Source organism: Dendrobates tinctorius, unplaced genomic scaffold, assembly GCF_039654945.1.
Source record: "Dendrobates tinctorius isolate UK_male_01 unplaced genomic scaffold, ASM3965494v1 ptg000021l, whole genome shotgun sequence".
NCBI classification, from domain to species: Eukaryota; Metazoa; Chordata; class Amphibia; order Anura; family Dendrobatidae; genus Dendrobates; species Dendrobates tinctorius.
In genome coordinates, this window is record NW_027361689.1 from 14,502,411 (window position 1) to 14,516,374 (window position 13,964).

Sequence of the window (13,964 nt, forward strand, 5' to 3'; positions counted from 1 at the left end):
ACACATTAACCCCAACCCCACTCATTAACCCCCTTCAGCACTCCAAATACCCCCACACATTAACCCCAACCCCACTCATTAACCCCCTTCAGCACTCCAAATACCCCCACACATTAACCCCAACCCCACTCATTAACGCCCCCATACATTAACCTCCATCCCCATTCATTAACCCCCGCACACATTAACCCAATCCCCACTCATTAACCCCATCACCACTCCAAATCCCCCCACACATTAAATAACCATCTGCACTCCAAATACCCCCACACATTAACCCCCATCCCCATTCATTAACCCCCATCCCCACTCATTAACGCCCCCACACATTAATCCCCATTCATTAACCCCCGCACACATTAACCCAATCCCCACTCATTAACCCCATCACATTAAATAACCCCCATCTCCTCTCCAAATCCCCCCACACATTAACCCCATGGCATCCCCACTCATTAACCCCCATCCCCACACATTAACCGCCATCCCCTCTACAAATCCCCCCCATCTCCCATCTTCGGTGGTTCTTCAGCTCCACATAGTGGAGCACACTTACCACCAGCGTTTGCTTTGGGCGCCGGGGAGTGACGTCAGCAGCGTGATCACATGACCTGATCACGATGCTGACGTCGCTCTGGCCCGGCGGTCAGAGCTTCAATTGTACAGGCGTCTGTATAGACGCCAGTACGATTGCTCCCTGGGAGCCGGCACGGCCTCCTTCTCTGCGACGGCTGTCAGCTTGACAGCTGACACAGAGAACCGCCGACTCTCAGGCCGGGGGGCGGCAGAACGCAGCCGCCAGGGAGGACACTGCGGACCGCTGCATTAGGCGGCCCGACTGCGCCCCCCTGCTGGCTGCGCCCGGGGCAACTGCCCCGGCTGCCCCCCCCTAGATACGACAATGTCTGTAATCAGCGTCAGACTGGAGTACCTTGGGCCCACCAGAGAAAAATCATTCTTGGGGCCCACCTTGCAGTCATATAGAAATAATACCAATTCTGTTGCAAAATGAGGTAATATCAAACAAGTGTTTATTAGCCTACCATGGTAACCTTCAAAAGGAGCGCACATAAGGAAAAAAAATTCCAAAAATACATAATTTGAAAGGTAACTCATCAAACCCTGACTAATGCACTGGCAGGATGCAGCAGAGCCCCATTGATAAAGGCTGGGGCAGCACAAGTGCATTCCACTGATGAGGACAGTCAGTAACCCAACATGGTCCGGCTGCCCAGTGGAAAAAAAAAACCTTTCAAATGATGTATTTTTGGAATTTTTTTTCCTTATGTGTGCTGTTTAGATTTAGTGATAGGGACTCACAATATCTGGGGACCCTTGACGTTGGGTTGTGACTTATCTGCTTTGGCCAAAATAGTAACTAATACCCCATATCTATTTATCTTTTTGCACTTTTTATCATTTTTGCAGAATGCAGCTAGACCTCTTCATGTTGGCTTGGTTTTTCTGTGTGATGCATGTATACAGTGCTGAGCGACCCGCCTGCTAAGATTATGGGCGTCATCAATAGACTGCTCGGACACTTTGCATCACACTTATCAGAGTGACTTATGTCTTATGCAAGCCTTATTAGTGTGCATTTTTTTTTTCCACTGGGCAGCCGGACCATGTTGGGTTACTGGCTGTCCTCTTCAGTGGAGTGCACTTGTGCTGCCCAGCCTTTATCAATGGGGCTCTGCTGCATCCTGCCAGTGCATCAGTCAGGGTTTGGTGAGTTACCTTTCAAATGATGTATTTTAACCTTCAAAAGGAACCTGAAGACCCACCTCTTCCGACAAGCCTACAACCTCCAGTGATCCTCAGTCTACTGAACCGCCGCACGACCAGCTCTCCCCTCTCCTAGTGTATCCTCACCCATCCCCTGTAGACTGTGAACCCTCGCGGGCAGGGTCCTCTCTCCCTCTGTACTTGTGTGTGCCTCGTATTGCTTATGTTTATTATACTTGTCTATGGCTGCCCCTTTTTCACTTGTAAAGTGCCATAGAATAAATGGCGCTATAATAGTGAAGAATAATAATAATTAGCCAATAAATAACCAATTTAACTTAATGTAGGGGATTTCCATGTCACTGGTAGTTCAAAGGCTCTGGAAAAGCAAAATGGCTCCTCGCTCCAAAAGAAAGCCAGCGAATATTGCACTCCCAAATCCAAATGCCCCCCCCCTTCTGAGCTTCTTTGTGCCTAAACCACATGTTTGACATTTTCGTAGCTATGAGAGCCCACCTAACTTGTGGGTGAATGTCTCCAGAAGCACGAGTTGGGCATAATATTTAGCCAGAGCTAGGGGGAAGCATTTATGCAGGGGAATTTATGCAGATTTAATTTAAATACAATTTTTAAAGGTCCCTGGACAGTTAAACATGGCAGTTGGACAGAGCAGGAGACAGTTATGACATGCAACACAATCAAAAACAACTTGTTTCCAGGCCATTATAAAATATATTCACCATATGTATTTGTATCATTTACCTTCTAGCTTCTGCAATCACTCATATCTACCTCCCCTTTACATACTCTGTGCACTTAATCCATATCAGCCCCTATCTCCTCTCCTATGTACAGTTCTTACGCTCTTTTTACAATCCTAAACCGCACTAATCCATTCACTCTCACCATACAGCACATGAGATGATCTCACAAATCGCTCAACCACCTGGTCACTCTCTCCATTCTCCTCCTAGTCGCAGGAGATATCTCACCCAACCCTGACCCTTCTTGCAATACTAAGTTTAATCCCTCCCCTGCTACAATCAGAAACTTCACAAATCTTATTAATGTTTCTTGCATACCTTCTGTCTGTGCTCTCTGGAACGCACGGTCAGCATGTAATAAATTCTCCTACATCCACAACTTTTTCCCTTCAAATACCCTTAACCTTCTGGCTTTTACTGAAACCTGAATCCAGCAGTCAGACACCAGTGCTGCTGCTGCTGTCTCATATGGTAGCCTACATTTTTCACATACCATCAGATCTGACAACAGACCAGGTGGAGGTGTTGGTCTGCTCCTCTCAGCAAAATGTACTTTTCAGGTTATCCCCCAAGTACCATCACTAATGTTCCTCTCCTTTGAGGTCCACGCTCTCAGACTCTACCGTCCCTTCTCCCTGCGAGTGGTGGTTATGTACAGTCATATGTAAAAGTTTGGGCACCCCTATTAATGTTAACCTTTTTTCTTTATAACAATTTTGGTTTTTGCAACAGGTATTTCAGTTTCATATATCTAATAACTGATGGACTCAGTTATATTTCTGGATTCAAATGAGGTTTATTGTACTAACAGAAAATGTGCAATCTGCATTTAAACAAAATTTGACCGGTGCAAAAGTATGGGCACCCTTATCATTTTCTTGATTTGAACACTCCTAACTACTTTTTACTGACTTCCTGAAGCACTAAATTGGTTTTGTAACCTCATTGAGCTTTGAACTTCATAGCCAGGTGTATCAAATCATGAGAAAAGGTATTTAAAGTGGCCACTTGCAAGTAGTTCTCCTATTTGATTCTCCTATGAAGAGTGGCATCATGGGCTCCTCAAAACAACTCTCAAATGATCTGAAAACAAAGATTATTCAACATAGCTTTTCAGGGGAAGGATACAAAAAGTTGTCTCAGAGATTTATCCTGTCAGTTTCCACTGTGAGGAACATAGTAAGGAAATGGAAGAACACAGGTACAGTTCTTGTTAAGCCCAGAAGTGGCAGGCCAAGAAAAATATCAGAAAGGCAGAGAAGAAGAATGGTGAGAACAGTCAAGGACAATCCACAGACCACCTCCAAAGACCTGCAGCATCATCTTGCTGCAGATGGTGTCACTGTGCATCGGTCAACAATACAGCGCACTTTGCACAAGGAGAAGCTGTATGGGAGAGTGATGCGAAAGAAGCCGTTTCTGCAAGCACGCCACAAACAGAGTCGCCTGAGGTATGCAAAAGCACATTTGGACAAGCCAGTTACATTTTGGAAGAAGGTCCTGTGGACTGATGAAACAAAGATTGAGTTGTTTGGTCATACAAAAAGGCGTTATGCATGCGCTGTATTGTTGACCGATGCACAGTGACACCATCTGCAGCAAGATGATGCTGCAGGTCTTTGGAGGTGGTCTGTGGATTGTCCTTGACTGTTCTCACCATTCTTCTCTGCCTTTCTGATATTTTTCTTGGCCTGCCACTTCTGGGCTTAACAAGAACTGTACCTGTGTTCTTCCATTTCCTTACTATGTTCCTCACAGTGGAAACTGACAGGATAAATCTCTGAGACAACTTTTTGTATCCTTCCCCTGAAAAGCTATGTTGAATAATCTTTGTTTTCAGATCATTTGAGAGTTGTTTTGAGGAGCCCATGATGCCACTCTTCATAGGAGAATCAAATAGGAGAACTACTTGCAAGTGGCCACTTTAAATACCTTTTCTCATGATTTGATACACCTGGCTATGAAGTTCAAAGCTCAATGAGGTTACAAAACCAATTTAGCGCTTCAGGAAGTCAGTAAAAAGTAGTTAGGAGTGTTCAAATCAAGAAAACGATAAGGGTGCCCATACTTTTGCACCGGTCAAATTTTGTTTAAATGCAGATTGCACATTTTCTGTTAGTACCATAAACCTCATTTGAATACAGAAATATAACTGAGTCCATCAGTTATTAGATATATGAAACTGAAATAGCTGTTGCAAAAACCAAAATTGTTATAAAGAAAAAAGGTTAACATTAATAGGGGTGCCCAAACTTTTACATATGACTGTATCACCCTCCGGTCCTTCCCATCAGTTCCTAGATCGTTTTGCCACTTGACTCCCACAGTTCCCATCCTGTGACATCCCCACCCTCATCATGGGGGATTTTAACATCCCCATTAATGATCCCCTCTCCCCATCTGCTTCCCACCTTTCATTGTGTAAAATAATGCATATCCTGTAAAATACTCAGGACTAGTTACCAGATAAAAATATAGTGGTTTATTTGGATTTTTCCATCAAAGAAAGGTTATTACAGAAAAACAGGTGAATAAAAATAGGTGAAAGAGAAATTGTCCATAGTTCATACTCTGAGATCCCACATGGCAAATGGCATCTGTCTCTCAGTTCGGCTTCTTCGTACTAAAGTAACATACCAGCTGTTGAGTTATGTCATCTTGCGTCTGTGTCTCATGATGGTGAGGGAAGAAGAGCGACCTCTACAGTTAGCCATGAATTATATACGTCTCCTAAAGCACGTGGTCTCTACATATATGGAGCTGTCTTTCTACCATGAGCCAAGCTTAAAAATAGCCTATGTCGTGTAAGCTAAACCATTCTACAGAACTGGGTGTAATAAGAAATATTTAACGAATTATTAATATTTAACAATTCCCCCTTTTGAGGGAGACAGACATTAATTGGAACCCTCAAATATAACGATCTTTTTTCTTCTTTTCTTCTTCTTTGACAAAATAATTTAATATCAATAATAATAATAATAATAATAATAATAATATTAGATTACCGTTATAAGTACTCAATGACATAATTGATGTGAATTCATGTTATGGTAAGCCGTGAACAATATTCATATAAAATATGTATAATTATACTTCCCTAAGTCTAAATTGAAGCATCTCAGGTCCAGTCATCATCATCTGATGTCATCTGGTCTTCATTTTGATGTCTTCTGTCTTCTTCTTGGTTCTTTTAAAAATACAGTTTTCTTATAGCATATAGAAATTGTGTTGTGTATCAAATCAAAGTCCATAAATTCAAATGTTAATAAGAAACAAAGTCTATAGATGAAATGCAGCTTTAATATCTGTGTAGTGTCACCTTTAAAAACCTGGGTTTACATTGGCTCGCCTTGGATATTCTGGAATCCTCCATCGGTACTGGTCTTTGAACAGGTGTGACGTCTTTGGTCAGCAAAGCAAGGGTTAAAATGACTCTTCCTTGCTAAACATAGCACCATAACCAGTCCTTGTCCTAATGCACAGGACATATGTCAGGGTTGTAGCTTCCTGATAATTACCTTCATTGTTCACCAGCTTTCATCGAAGCTTTTCAGGTGATTGAAAACCTCTGTAACTTGATAAGAACGTGATAACACAGTTCTTCTCAGCATCATAGGATCATCGTCCTCTGGTTGTCAGGTTAGACACTTTAATTGTGAATGTCGGTGGTGGATACTGCACTTGTAATTAACACAGTTCATTTCTCAGAAGTCATAGCTTTGTTACCTTCTGGGATTTCTGGATCGCGGCATTCTTCTTCTTGCAACTGATAAGAATCAATGAAGTTTAGAAATGTGAAAAGTCTTTATTAACATAATTTCAGTATCTTGCTTGAAGTCTTCATTCCCTAGTCTATACCAAATCTGGTAATTTTCCTATCCTAAAATATCACAGCGTACCATAGCAATCAGTAATATCCATATAATTATTATCAGAATTTGTACCGTATATGGATTTCAATATTTGAAATAATAAACCAATAATAAGTGATAATACATTATTATCCATTTTTTCATGTGATAGAACATTTTTATGTCATGGGTGTAATTACCTTTTTCAACCCATAGGTGTCACTGTGTTTTATGTAACCAGTGTTATCATCTTTATTAATAAGGAATATATTTATTATACTAATAATATGTAGGAATGTATAGCCATGAACCAAAATAAGAATATATGAGTGAGCAAATGAATGAATAAAAGAATTGTTGCATATAACTCAGAAGTGAAACATTTCCTTAGTAAAAGAACCATATAATTGCTATATTTAATGAAGCAATATTCTCAGTAGATATTACTTTACTAAATATTGGTGAAAGAATTAAAAATAATGAAAAATAAGAATAAAAATAAAAATAAGAATAAGGCCTTTATGTTGATGCAGAGTAGTTATGTCTTCAGTAACATATACCCTTAATATTTCCATGATCTGGATTATTTCATAATTGTCATAAACTTGTGTTATCAAAATATTCAAATCATGCAACTTTGCATGTAATTCCTCTTAGTGTAAAGAAATGAATCCTTATAATACTTGTTATTATACCCAATACTTATACCATTGCACCTTATTAATATTTTTTCCTATTAAAATGTGTGAAGAAGAGGTATTAAGCAAATGTGATGATGTAGTCAGGATCAAAAACATATTTTCCCCCTTAATACCAAAAAATATTGTTCTATGAAATAATTCATTTATCAAAACCAAAATTAAAAATAATTAATGTATAAATTATGTAAATTTATTCTTGCTTATACCATTATTTGTCTGAAGATGTGTAACCATTAAAATTAATTTGAATATCATAAAATTATCCTTTGGAAAAATTAATTTGCATAAACCATTTTGATGTGCGATTGCACTTTGCACTTATCCACAATTAACTAAATCAAGAAATAATAATTACTATAGAAATATAGAAATATATGTTGTATAGATAATATTTCATTATATATCCTAATATTCTAATAATTTAACTGATCTGCATATTTCTCCTAAAGATAAAAGCTTTTGGGGTTTTTTTTCTTTCCTCATTCAGAATCCTGAGGCCTCATACAAACGTATCACATTACTCGCTCAGCAGCTGCTCATACACTCAGTCACTGTCACTCAGACTGTGTCACATATTAACTTTAAACCAAATACCTCACATACGAAGGTGTGATGAATACACGTATTTTAACCCAAATTATCCTAATTATCAATGCATTGTAAACTATTTCAATTTAGTCTCTTAATATTTCTTTGAATATTCCCCAAATACACATGACATAAATATATATATATAGCTATACTTGACATTTAGGCCTGGAAAAAAAATTCCATTGCTTTGCAAAAGTTGAGACCCCCTTTAAAATTCTTTTCCTAAGGAACAGGGACATAGTATACTGGTATACTTGTATTATTAGAACAAGGTTCAAATTCCCCTGCTGTGGTTGTCATTCAAACCATGCAGTAAAGCACACACCCAGAACATTTTAAAAAGCAATTAGTTATTTCCTTTTAAGGGTTAGATATATAAAATCATGCAATTATTGCAACTTCCTGTGTAAATAAAGGCATAAATCCTTGGAAGAGAATTTTTCTCGATTAAGTCCTGCTTTGAAATGAAAATTCTAAGGAAACATAAAAAATAAGGTTAATATCATATTCATATTCTAAATATTATTACTGATGTAGATTTTAATTTTCATTAAAAAATACAGTTCTACTATTTCTACTTCTACAAACACTCTATATATACTGTATGACTATGTATATATCCACAAACCATAAAACTACAGGATTATACTCTATAACTCACTAATTGTATAACACTGTTACACAATATATATTACTTTTTTCCTAGCCAATTCCTACACCCATACTTATTTCTCTGCAAAAAATATCCTGAAAGGTTCTTGCCATTTTAAAGCTGATAGATTCTTGGAGCAGAGTATTCAGTTTACAGGCCATGATGTCACTCACCACCTGTTTCTGTCTGTTAAATTCGGCCATCTTTGTTACAGAAAGAAAATCAGAACTCATCATTTTTCTTAATTCAATTTGTGTCTTTTCGGTGTTCTTTTGCATCATTCCATATGGCTTATAACAAACATGTGATCTCCTTTGTACTTCATATATTTGGGGAAAACTCATTTTAGAAGGCTTTGCTAATACAGGCTTCTGATAAGATTTTACTCTGCCTGTCTTTACAAAATTAGCACAATTTACTTTCCTCTCACGATTCTCGTGTTTTCTGGCAAAATCAAGGGATTGCGCACATTCAAACAAAGAATCTTTTTGTGACGCAATAACACGAGATGCAGGATTTAGAAACCAAAATTTGCTTACAAAACTCCTTATGAGGGACGGTGTTTTGACATTCTCACTCAGCATTTTGTACAATCGTTCATATATGGACATGAACGTAAAAATACATTCCTTCCGACCAATCCTTAATTTTTGAAGAATATCAATATCTGGATGATTTTCATTTGATGAACAAAAAATGAGAATTTTTAATCTGTCTTTATCAGTTAAATTCTCATGTGTTTCACCAGATAACTTTAAAGACAATCTCCTAGCAAAATTTACAGGGATCCACATTTTGAACAACTGATTCTTCTCCTCGTTAGATAAATCAAATTTATCAGAACAACTTTCAAAGATCTCAGAGTTCCTAAAAACATCTATTTTGTTGTCATAAGCAGGAATTATTTGGCATATCTTTATCAAATCTTTCCTCACGCTACTTCGGATTTGGGCCTGTGAGTCTTCTATTTTTAGTGGTACGTCTTTCCCTTGTACGTCCTCTACGTCAGTTCTGAAGTCTCCTCCTACTTCTCCATCTTGTTCCACGTCTGCAAGGTCACCTTCAATGGCTGCTACAGACACTTGATTATAGTCAATCTCCCTAACTTTACAGCCAATCTCGAGAACATCACAACAATCATTTTTGGATTTCTCTGACACAGATCTATGAAATATATCTACCATCTGTAGAATATTTTTTAATCTCTCTCTTTCTCTATTGAAAAACTTAGAATCTAACCTCTGATTCTCGAGTTCACACTCGGCATATAAACTTAACCATAAAACTTCTGAATTAGAATTGTCTACAGACTTAAATTTCAATTTACTCTGCTTAGCAAGACAATTAATGACATCCATTTTATCTTACCTTGAAATGTCTCAGCTTGTTCCTTTGATGGACAACGCTGGGTTCCTGTTGTCTTGGTTTCAGCACGTCTGGCACTTTGGCACTTGTAGTACTTCTCAATCTATCTGGCACTGATAGTCCTCACGTCTAGGTTCCGTCTGATTCTTGTGAATAGTGGAATTCCTGACAACTTGCACATATGATTTGACGTTAGCAAAGTCCAATCCCCCTTGTGGGCAAGTGGAGGGAAAATCCACAAAAAAGTACAAAAATTCAGATCTGGCTGGCTCTCCAATGTAAAATAATGCTTATCCTGTAAAATACTCAGGACTAGTTACCAGATAAAAATATAGTGGTTTATTTGGATTTTTCCATCAAAGAAAGGTTATTACAGAAAAACAGGTGAATAAAAATAGGTGAAAGAGAAATTGTCCATAGTTCATACTCTGAGATCCCACATGGCAAATGGCGTCTGTCTCTCAGTTCGGCTTCTTCGTACTAAAGTAACATACCAGCTGTTGAGTTATGTCATCTTGCGTCTGTGTCTCATGATGGTGAGGGAAGAAGAGCAACCTCTACAGTTAGCCATGAATTATATACGTCTCCTAAAGCACGTGGTCTCTACATATATGGAGCTGTCTTTCTACCATGAGCCAAGCTTAAAAATAGCCTATGTCGTGTAAGCTAAAGCATTCTACAGAACTGGGTGTAATAAGAAATATTTAACGAATTATTAATATTTAACACATTGCTAACTTCTTCTTGCAGCCTTTCAAAGCTTACTAACTCTCCTACCATTGAACCTGGTCTTCTCCCGTCCCTGCTCATTGCACGACTTTACTAGCTCCCATCTTCCACTGTCTGACCACAACCTTCTTTCTTTCTCTGTCAAGAATTGTCACTCTGCTCAGAATACCCCCAGTTACAATTATAGAAATATACTGTACATGCCATTCACACCCAAAAACTTCTGAAAAATTTGCAGCCATCATTAGCCCCAAATTCCTCCCTCTCATGTCCTGACTCTGCACTGAACCATCATAATGAAACATTGCAAAGTGCCCTGGATGAAGCTGCACCTTCGACACATAGAGAAAATCGGCACAGACAGTGGCACCCCTGGCACACGCTGCAAACATGATTTCTGCTGTGGTGTGACAAACATCTCTGGAGATAATCCAATCTAGCTGAAGATTTCATCCATTATAGGTTTATGCTTAAAACATACAACTCTACCCTTCACCTCTCCAAATAAACCTACTTCAACACCCTTATCACCGCGCTATCCAACAATCCTAAACGACTCTTTGACACTTTTCAGTTTCTCCTCAATCCAAGAGTATAGGCCTCCACCTCCAACCTCAGCGCTAATCTGATCAAGCTAAGCTGATCTGGTCAATTATTTTAAAGAAAAAAAAAGACCATATCCGACAAGAAAACTTCTCCCAATCCCCTAACGTTATGCATTCTCCTTCCAATTGAACTGCATCTAGGTAATTCTCTGTCTTTGAACCGGTAGCTGACATACAAACTTATCAATCTCACCCACAAAGCTCTCCATAATTCAGCACCACCCTGCATCTCCGCTCTTATCTCAGTCTACCACCCTACTACCCCTGCCCTCGGTTCTGCCAATCCCAACCTCCCACTCCCATCTTTAAGACTTTTCATGTGTTGCGCCAATTCTTTGCAATGCATTACCCAGGACAATTGTTTAATCCCCAGCATCTACAGTTTTAAGCTTGCCCTAAAACCCTTCTGCTGTTCTAGCACCTAACGGGTTCTTCCAGTGGGTCATGGTACCCACAAACCATAACAATAAAATCTTCCCTTCTGAGCTTTGCACTGTGCCTCAAAAGTAGTTTCCGATTACATGTAGGGTATTGGCGCACTCAGTAGAAATTACACAGCATACTGTGGGGTCAATTTTTTCCTATTGGATCTTTTAATAATTTGGAGCTAAAACATTTTAGTGGTAAAAATGTAATTATTCTTTCTTCACCTCTCAATGGTATAAAATTATGTGAGGCACATAGGGTGTCAACATGCTCAGTGAACCCCTAGATTAATTCATTGGGGGTGGAATTTGTAAAATGGGTCAGTTATTGGGGAGTTCAGCTGTTCTGGTACCTCAGGGGCTCTGCCAATGTGACATTGCACCCTCAAATCATTCAAGCAAAATCTGAATTCCAATATGGAGCTCCTTCCCTTCTGAGCTTTCCACTATGCCTCAAAAAAGTTTTTGACCACATATGGGGCATAAAATGACAAAAATCTTGGCACTCAATATGTGAAATATTCAGACACTTTTATTTTGTGCATCCAGACAGAAAGATTTAAACGTTTTCGGTCCAGCATAAGACCTTCATCAGAAAAATCTCGTTTACTGGATGGCCAGTGGAAATGTTAAATGGCTGGCGTCTGGAAAGCGTATGTGGACTGAGCCATCCAAAATTAGAGCAGGCAGCTGTACAGCGTAGGGCTTCAGAAAAGGGACCTCTAGGGTCACTAAAATAAGGAGTGAAGACAGCGCTGATAGCAGTGGGTATACAACCTCTAGAATTGAATTGCGCTGGTGAAGCCCTGGTCTGTGGTCTGGCTGCCCTGTGTGGAAGACGCTTTTTTTTTTTAAATATTCAGACACTTTTATTTTGTGCATATAGACAGAAAGGTTTAAACGTTTTCGGTCCAGCATAAGACCTTCATCAGAAAAATCTCGTTTACTGAAATAAACATACAAAAAAAGAACAAAAACAAAGCGTTAATTGCTGTTCGCATCATCACAGAAATACTAACAAAAGACATGACAAAAATATATGTTCCAACTTCATCAAAAATTCAAAGGAGAGAGAGATGGCTAGTAGAGGTACTATCCAAGGGTGCTTTGCCGAGTCAGGCGATGGTAACTCCAAAAGTGCTGTGCTGGTCGTTAAGGAAGAGGGATCCTATAAGTGAGTATTGTTGAGCATAGAAGGAATTACAACAGATAATAACTTGTAATAGTATGGTGCGCCCTTGTGCTTTGAAGGATACAGGTATAGCGATATCTCATACATGTGCAATCTAGTGCTTCCAAGATGGCTAGGAATAGAAGTCACACCAATACCTGAAATAAATAAATCCTTGCAATGGTAGCCAAAAGAAGGACAAAGTAGAGAGTCTAAAAGCAAAATGGAGGTTCTAATTAAATGCAATAGATGTGACACAATGTATATGGCAATCATATAGCAGCACAGAACCAACTATGTGTGGTCATATAGACTGAAAAAAGGTCTAAGATGGAATACCTGGATGGCCAGTGGAAATGTTAAATGGCTGGCGTCTGGAAAGCGTATGTGGACTGAGCCGTCCAAAATTAGAACAGGCAGCTGCAAAATAAATGGCCTATCAACCAGTGAAATACAAGAGGGAGACAAGGAATAGGTTGAAGGAAGATAAATATACCTGTACAGCGTAGGGCTTCAGAAAAGGGACTCTAGGGTCACTAAAATAAGGAGTGAAGACAGCGCTGATAGCAGTGGGTATACAACCTCTAGAATTGAATTGCGCTGTAAAAAGAAAGAAAAGTGTGAAGAGTTAAGTGACAGGAGTCCGGCATGCACCTCATCTCCTGCTCTATTTACCTGGTGAAGCCCTGGTCGGTGGTCTGGCTGCCCTGTGTGGAAGACGCTTTGAGGAGTGAGCACTTCCGGGTTTAAATGCAGACCTGGACTGCATCACAGCGGTCACATGACCGGAGAGAGGTGAGCTTGCACAATAGGGCAGGGGAGAGAAATTAACACCAGCTGTGCTGCTGTGTAAGCTGCACAGGATGGGAGAAAAAAAAAAAAAACAAAAACAAAAAAGAAACAAAAAAAACAAAAAAACAAACAAAAAAAAACAAAAAAAAACAAAAAAACAAAACACCTTATGTTGTGGGCTGAACAATAGGGCCAGGGGGAGATCAGGAAGACAAAAGACGCCACTGTGTGTATAAGACCTCAGTGATTAGGAGAAGTTAGTCTCATACAAATGTGTGAATGTTAACTATGCAATATAATTAGATATGTTAATTAAGGGGAACTGGTTAGCTGCCTAGGTGTCTGTGTGAGATATACAGCCTCCCACTCCTGTCTTTAAGACTTCTCATGTGTTGCGCCAATTCTTTGCAATGCATTACCCAGGACAATTGTTTAATCCCCAGCATCTACAGTTTTAAGCTTGCCCTAAAACCCTTCTGCTGTTCTAGCACCTAACGGGTTCTTCCAGTGGGTCATGGTACCCACAAACCATAACAATAAAATCTTCCCTTCTGAGCTTTGCAATGTGCCTCAAAAGTAGTTTCCGATTA

General features: G+C 39.3%; 1 long non-coding RNA gene across 1 annotated transcript; it reads right to left on the reverse strand.

Moving 5' to 3' along the window:
• Positions 1 to 12,512: 12,512 nt before the first annotated feature.
• Positions 12,513 to 13,151, reverse strand: LOC141083719 (uncharacterized). The gene is made up of 3 exons (XR_012230799.1): positions 12,922 to 13,151; positions 12,668 to 12,740; positions 12,513 to 12,551 (listed from the first exon to the last, which is right to left on the reverse strand). It is a non-coding gene; the product is annotated as an uncharacterized lncRNA (long non-coding RNA).
• Between the last annotated feature and the right edge of the window lie 813 nt (positions 13,152 to 13,964).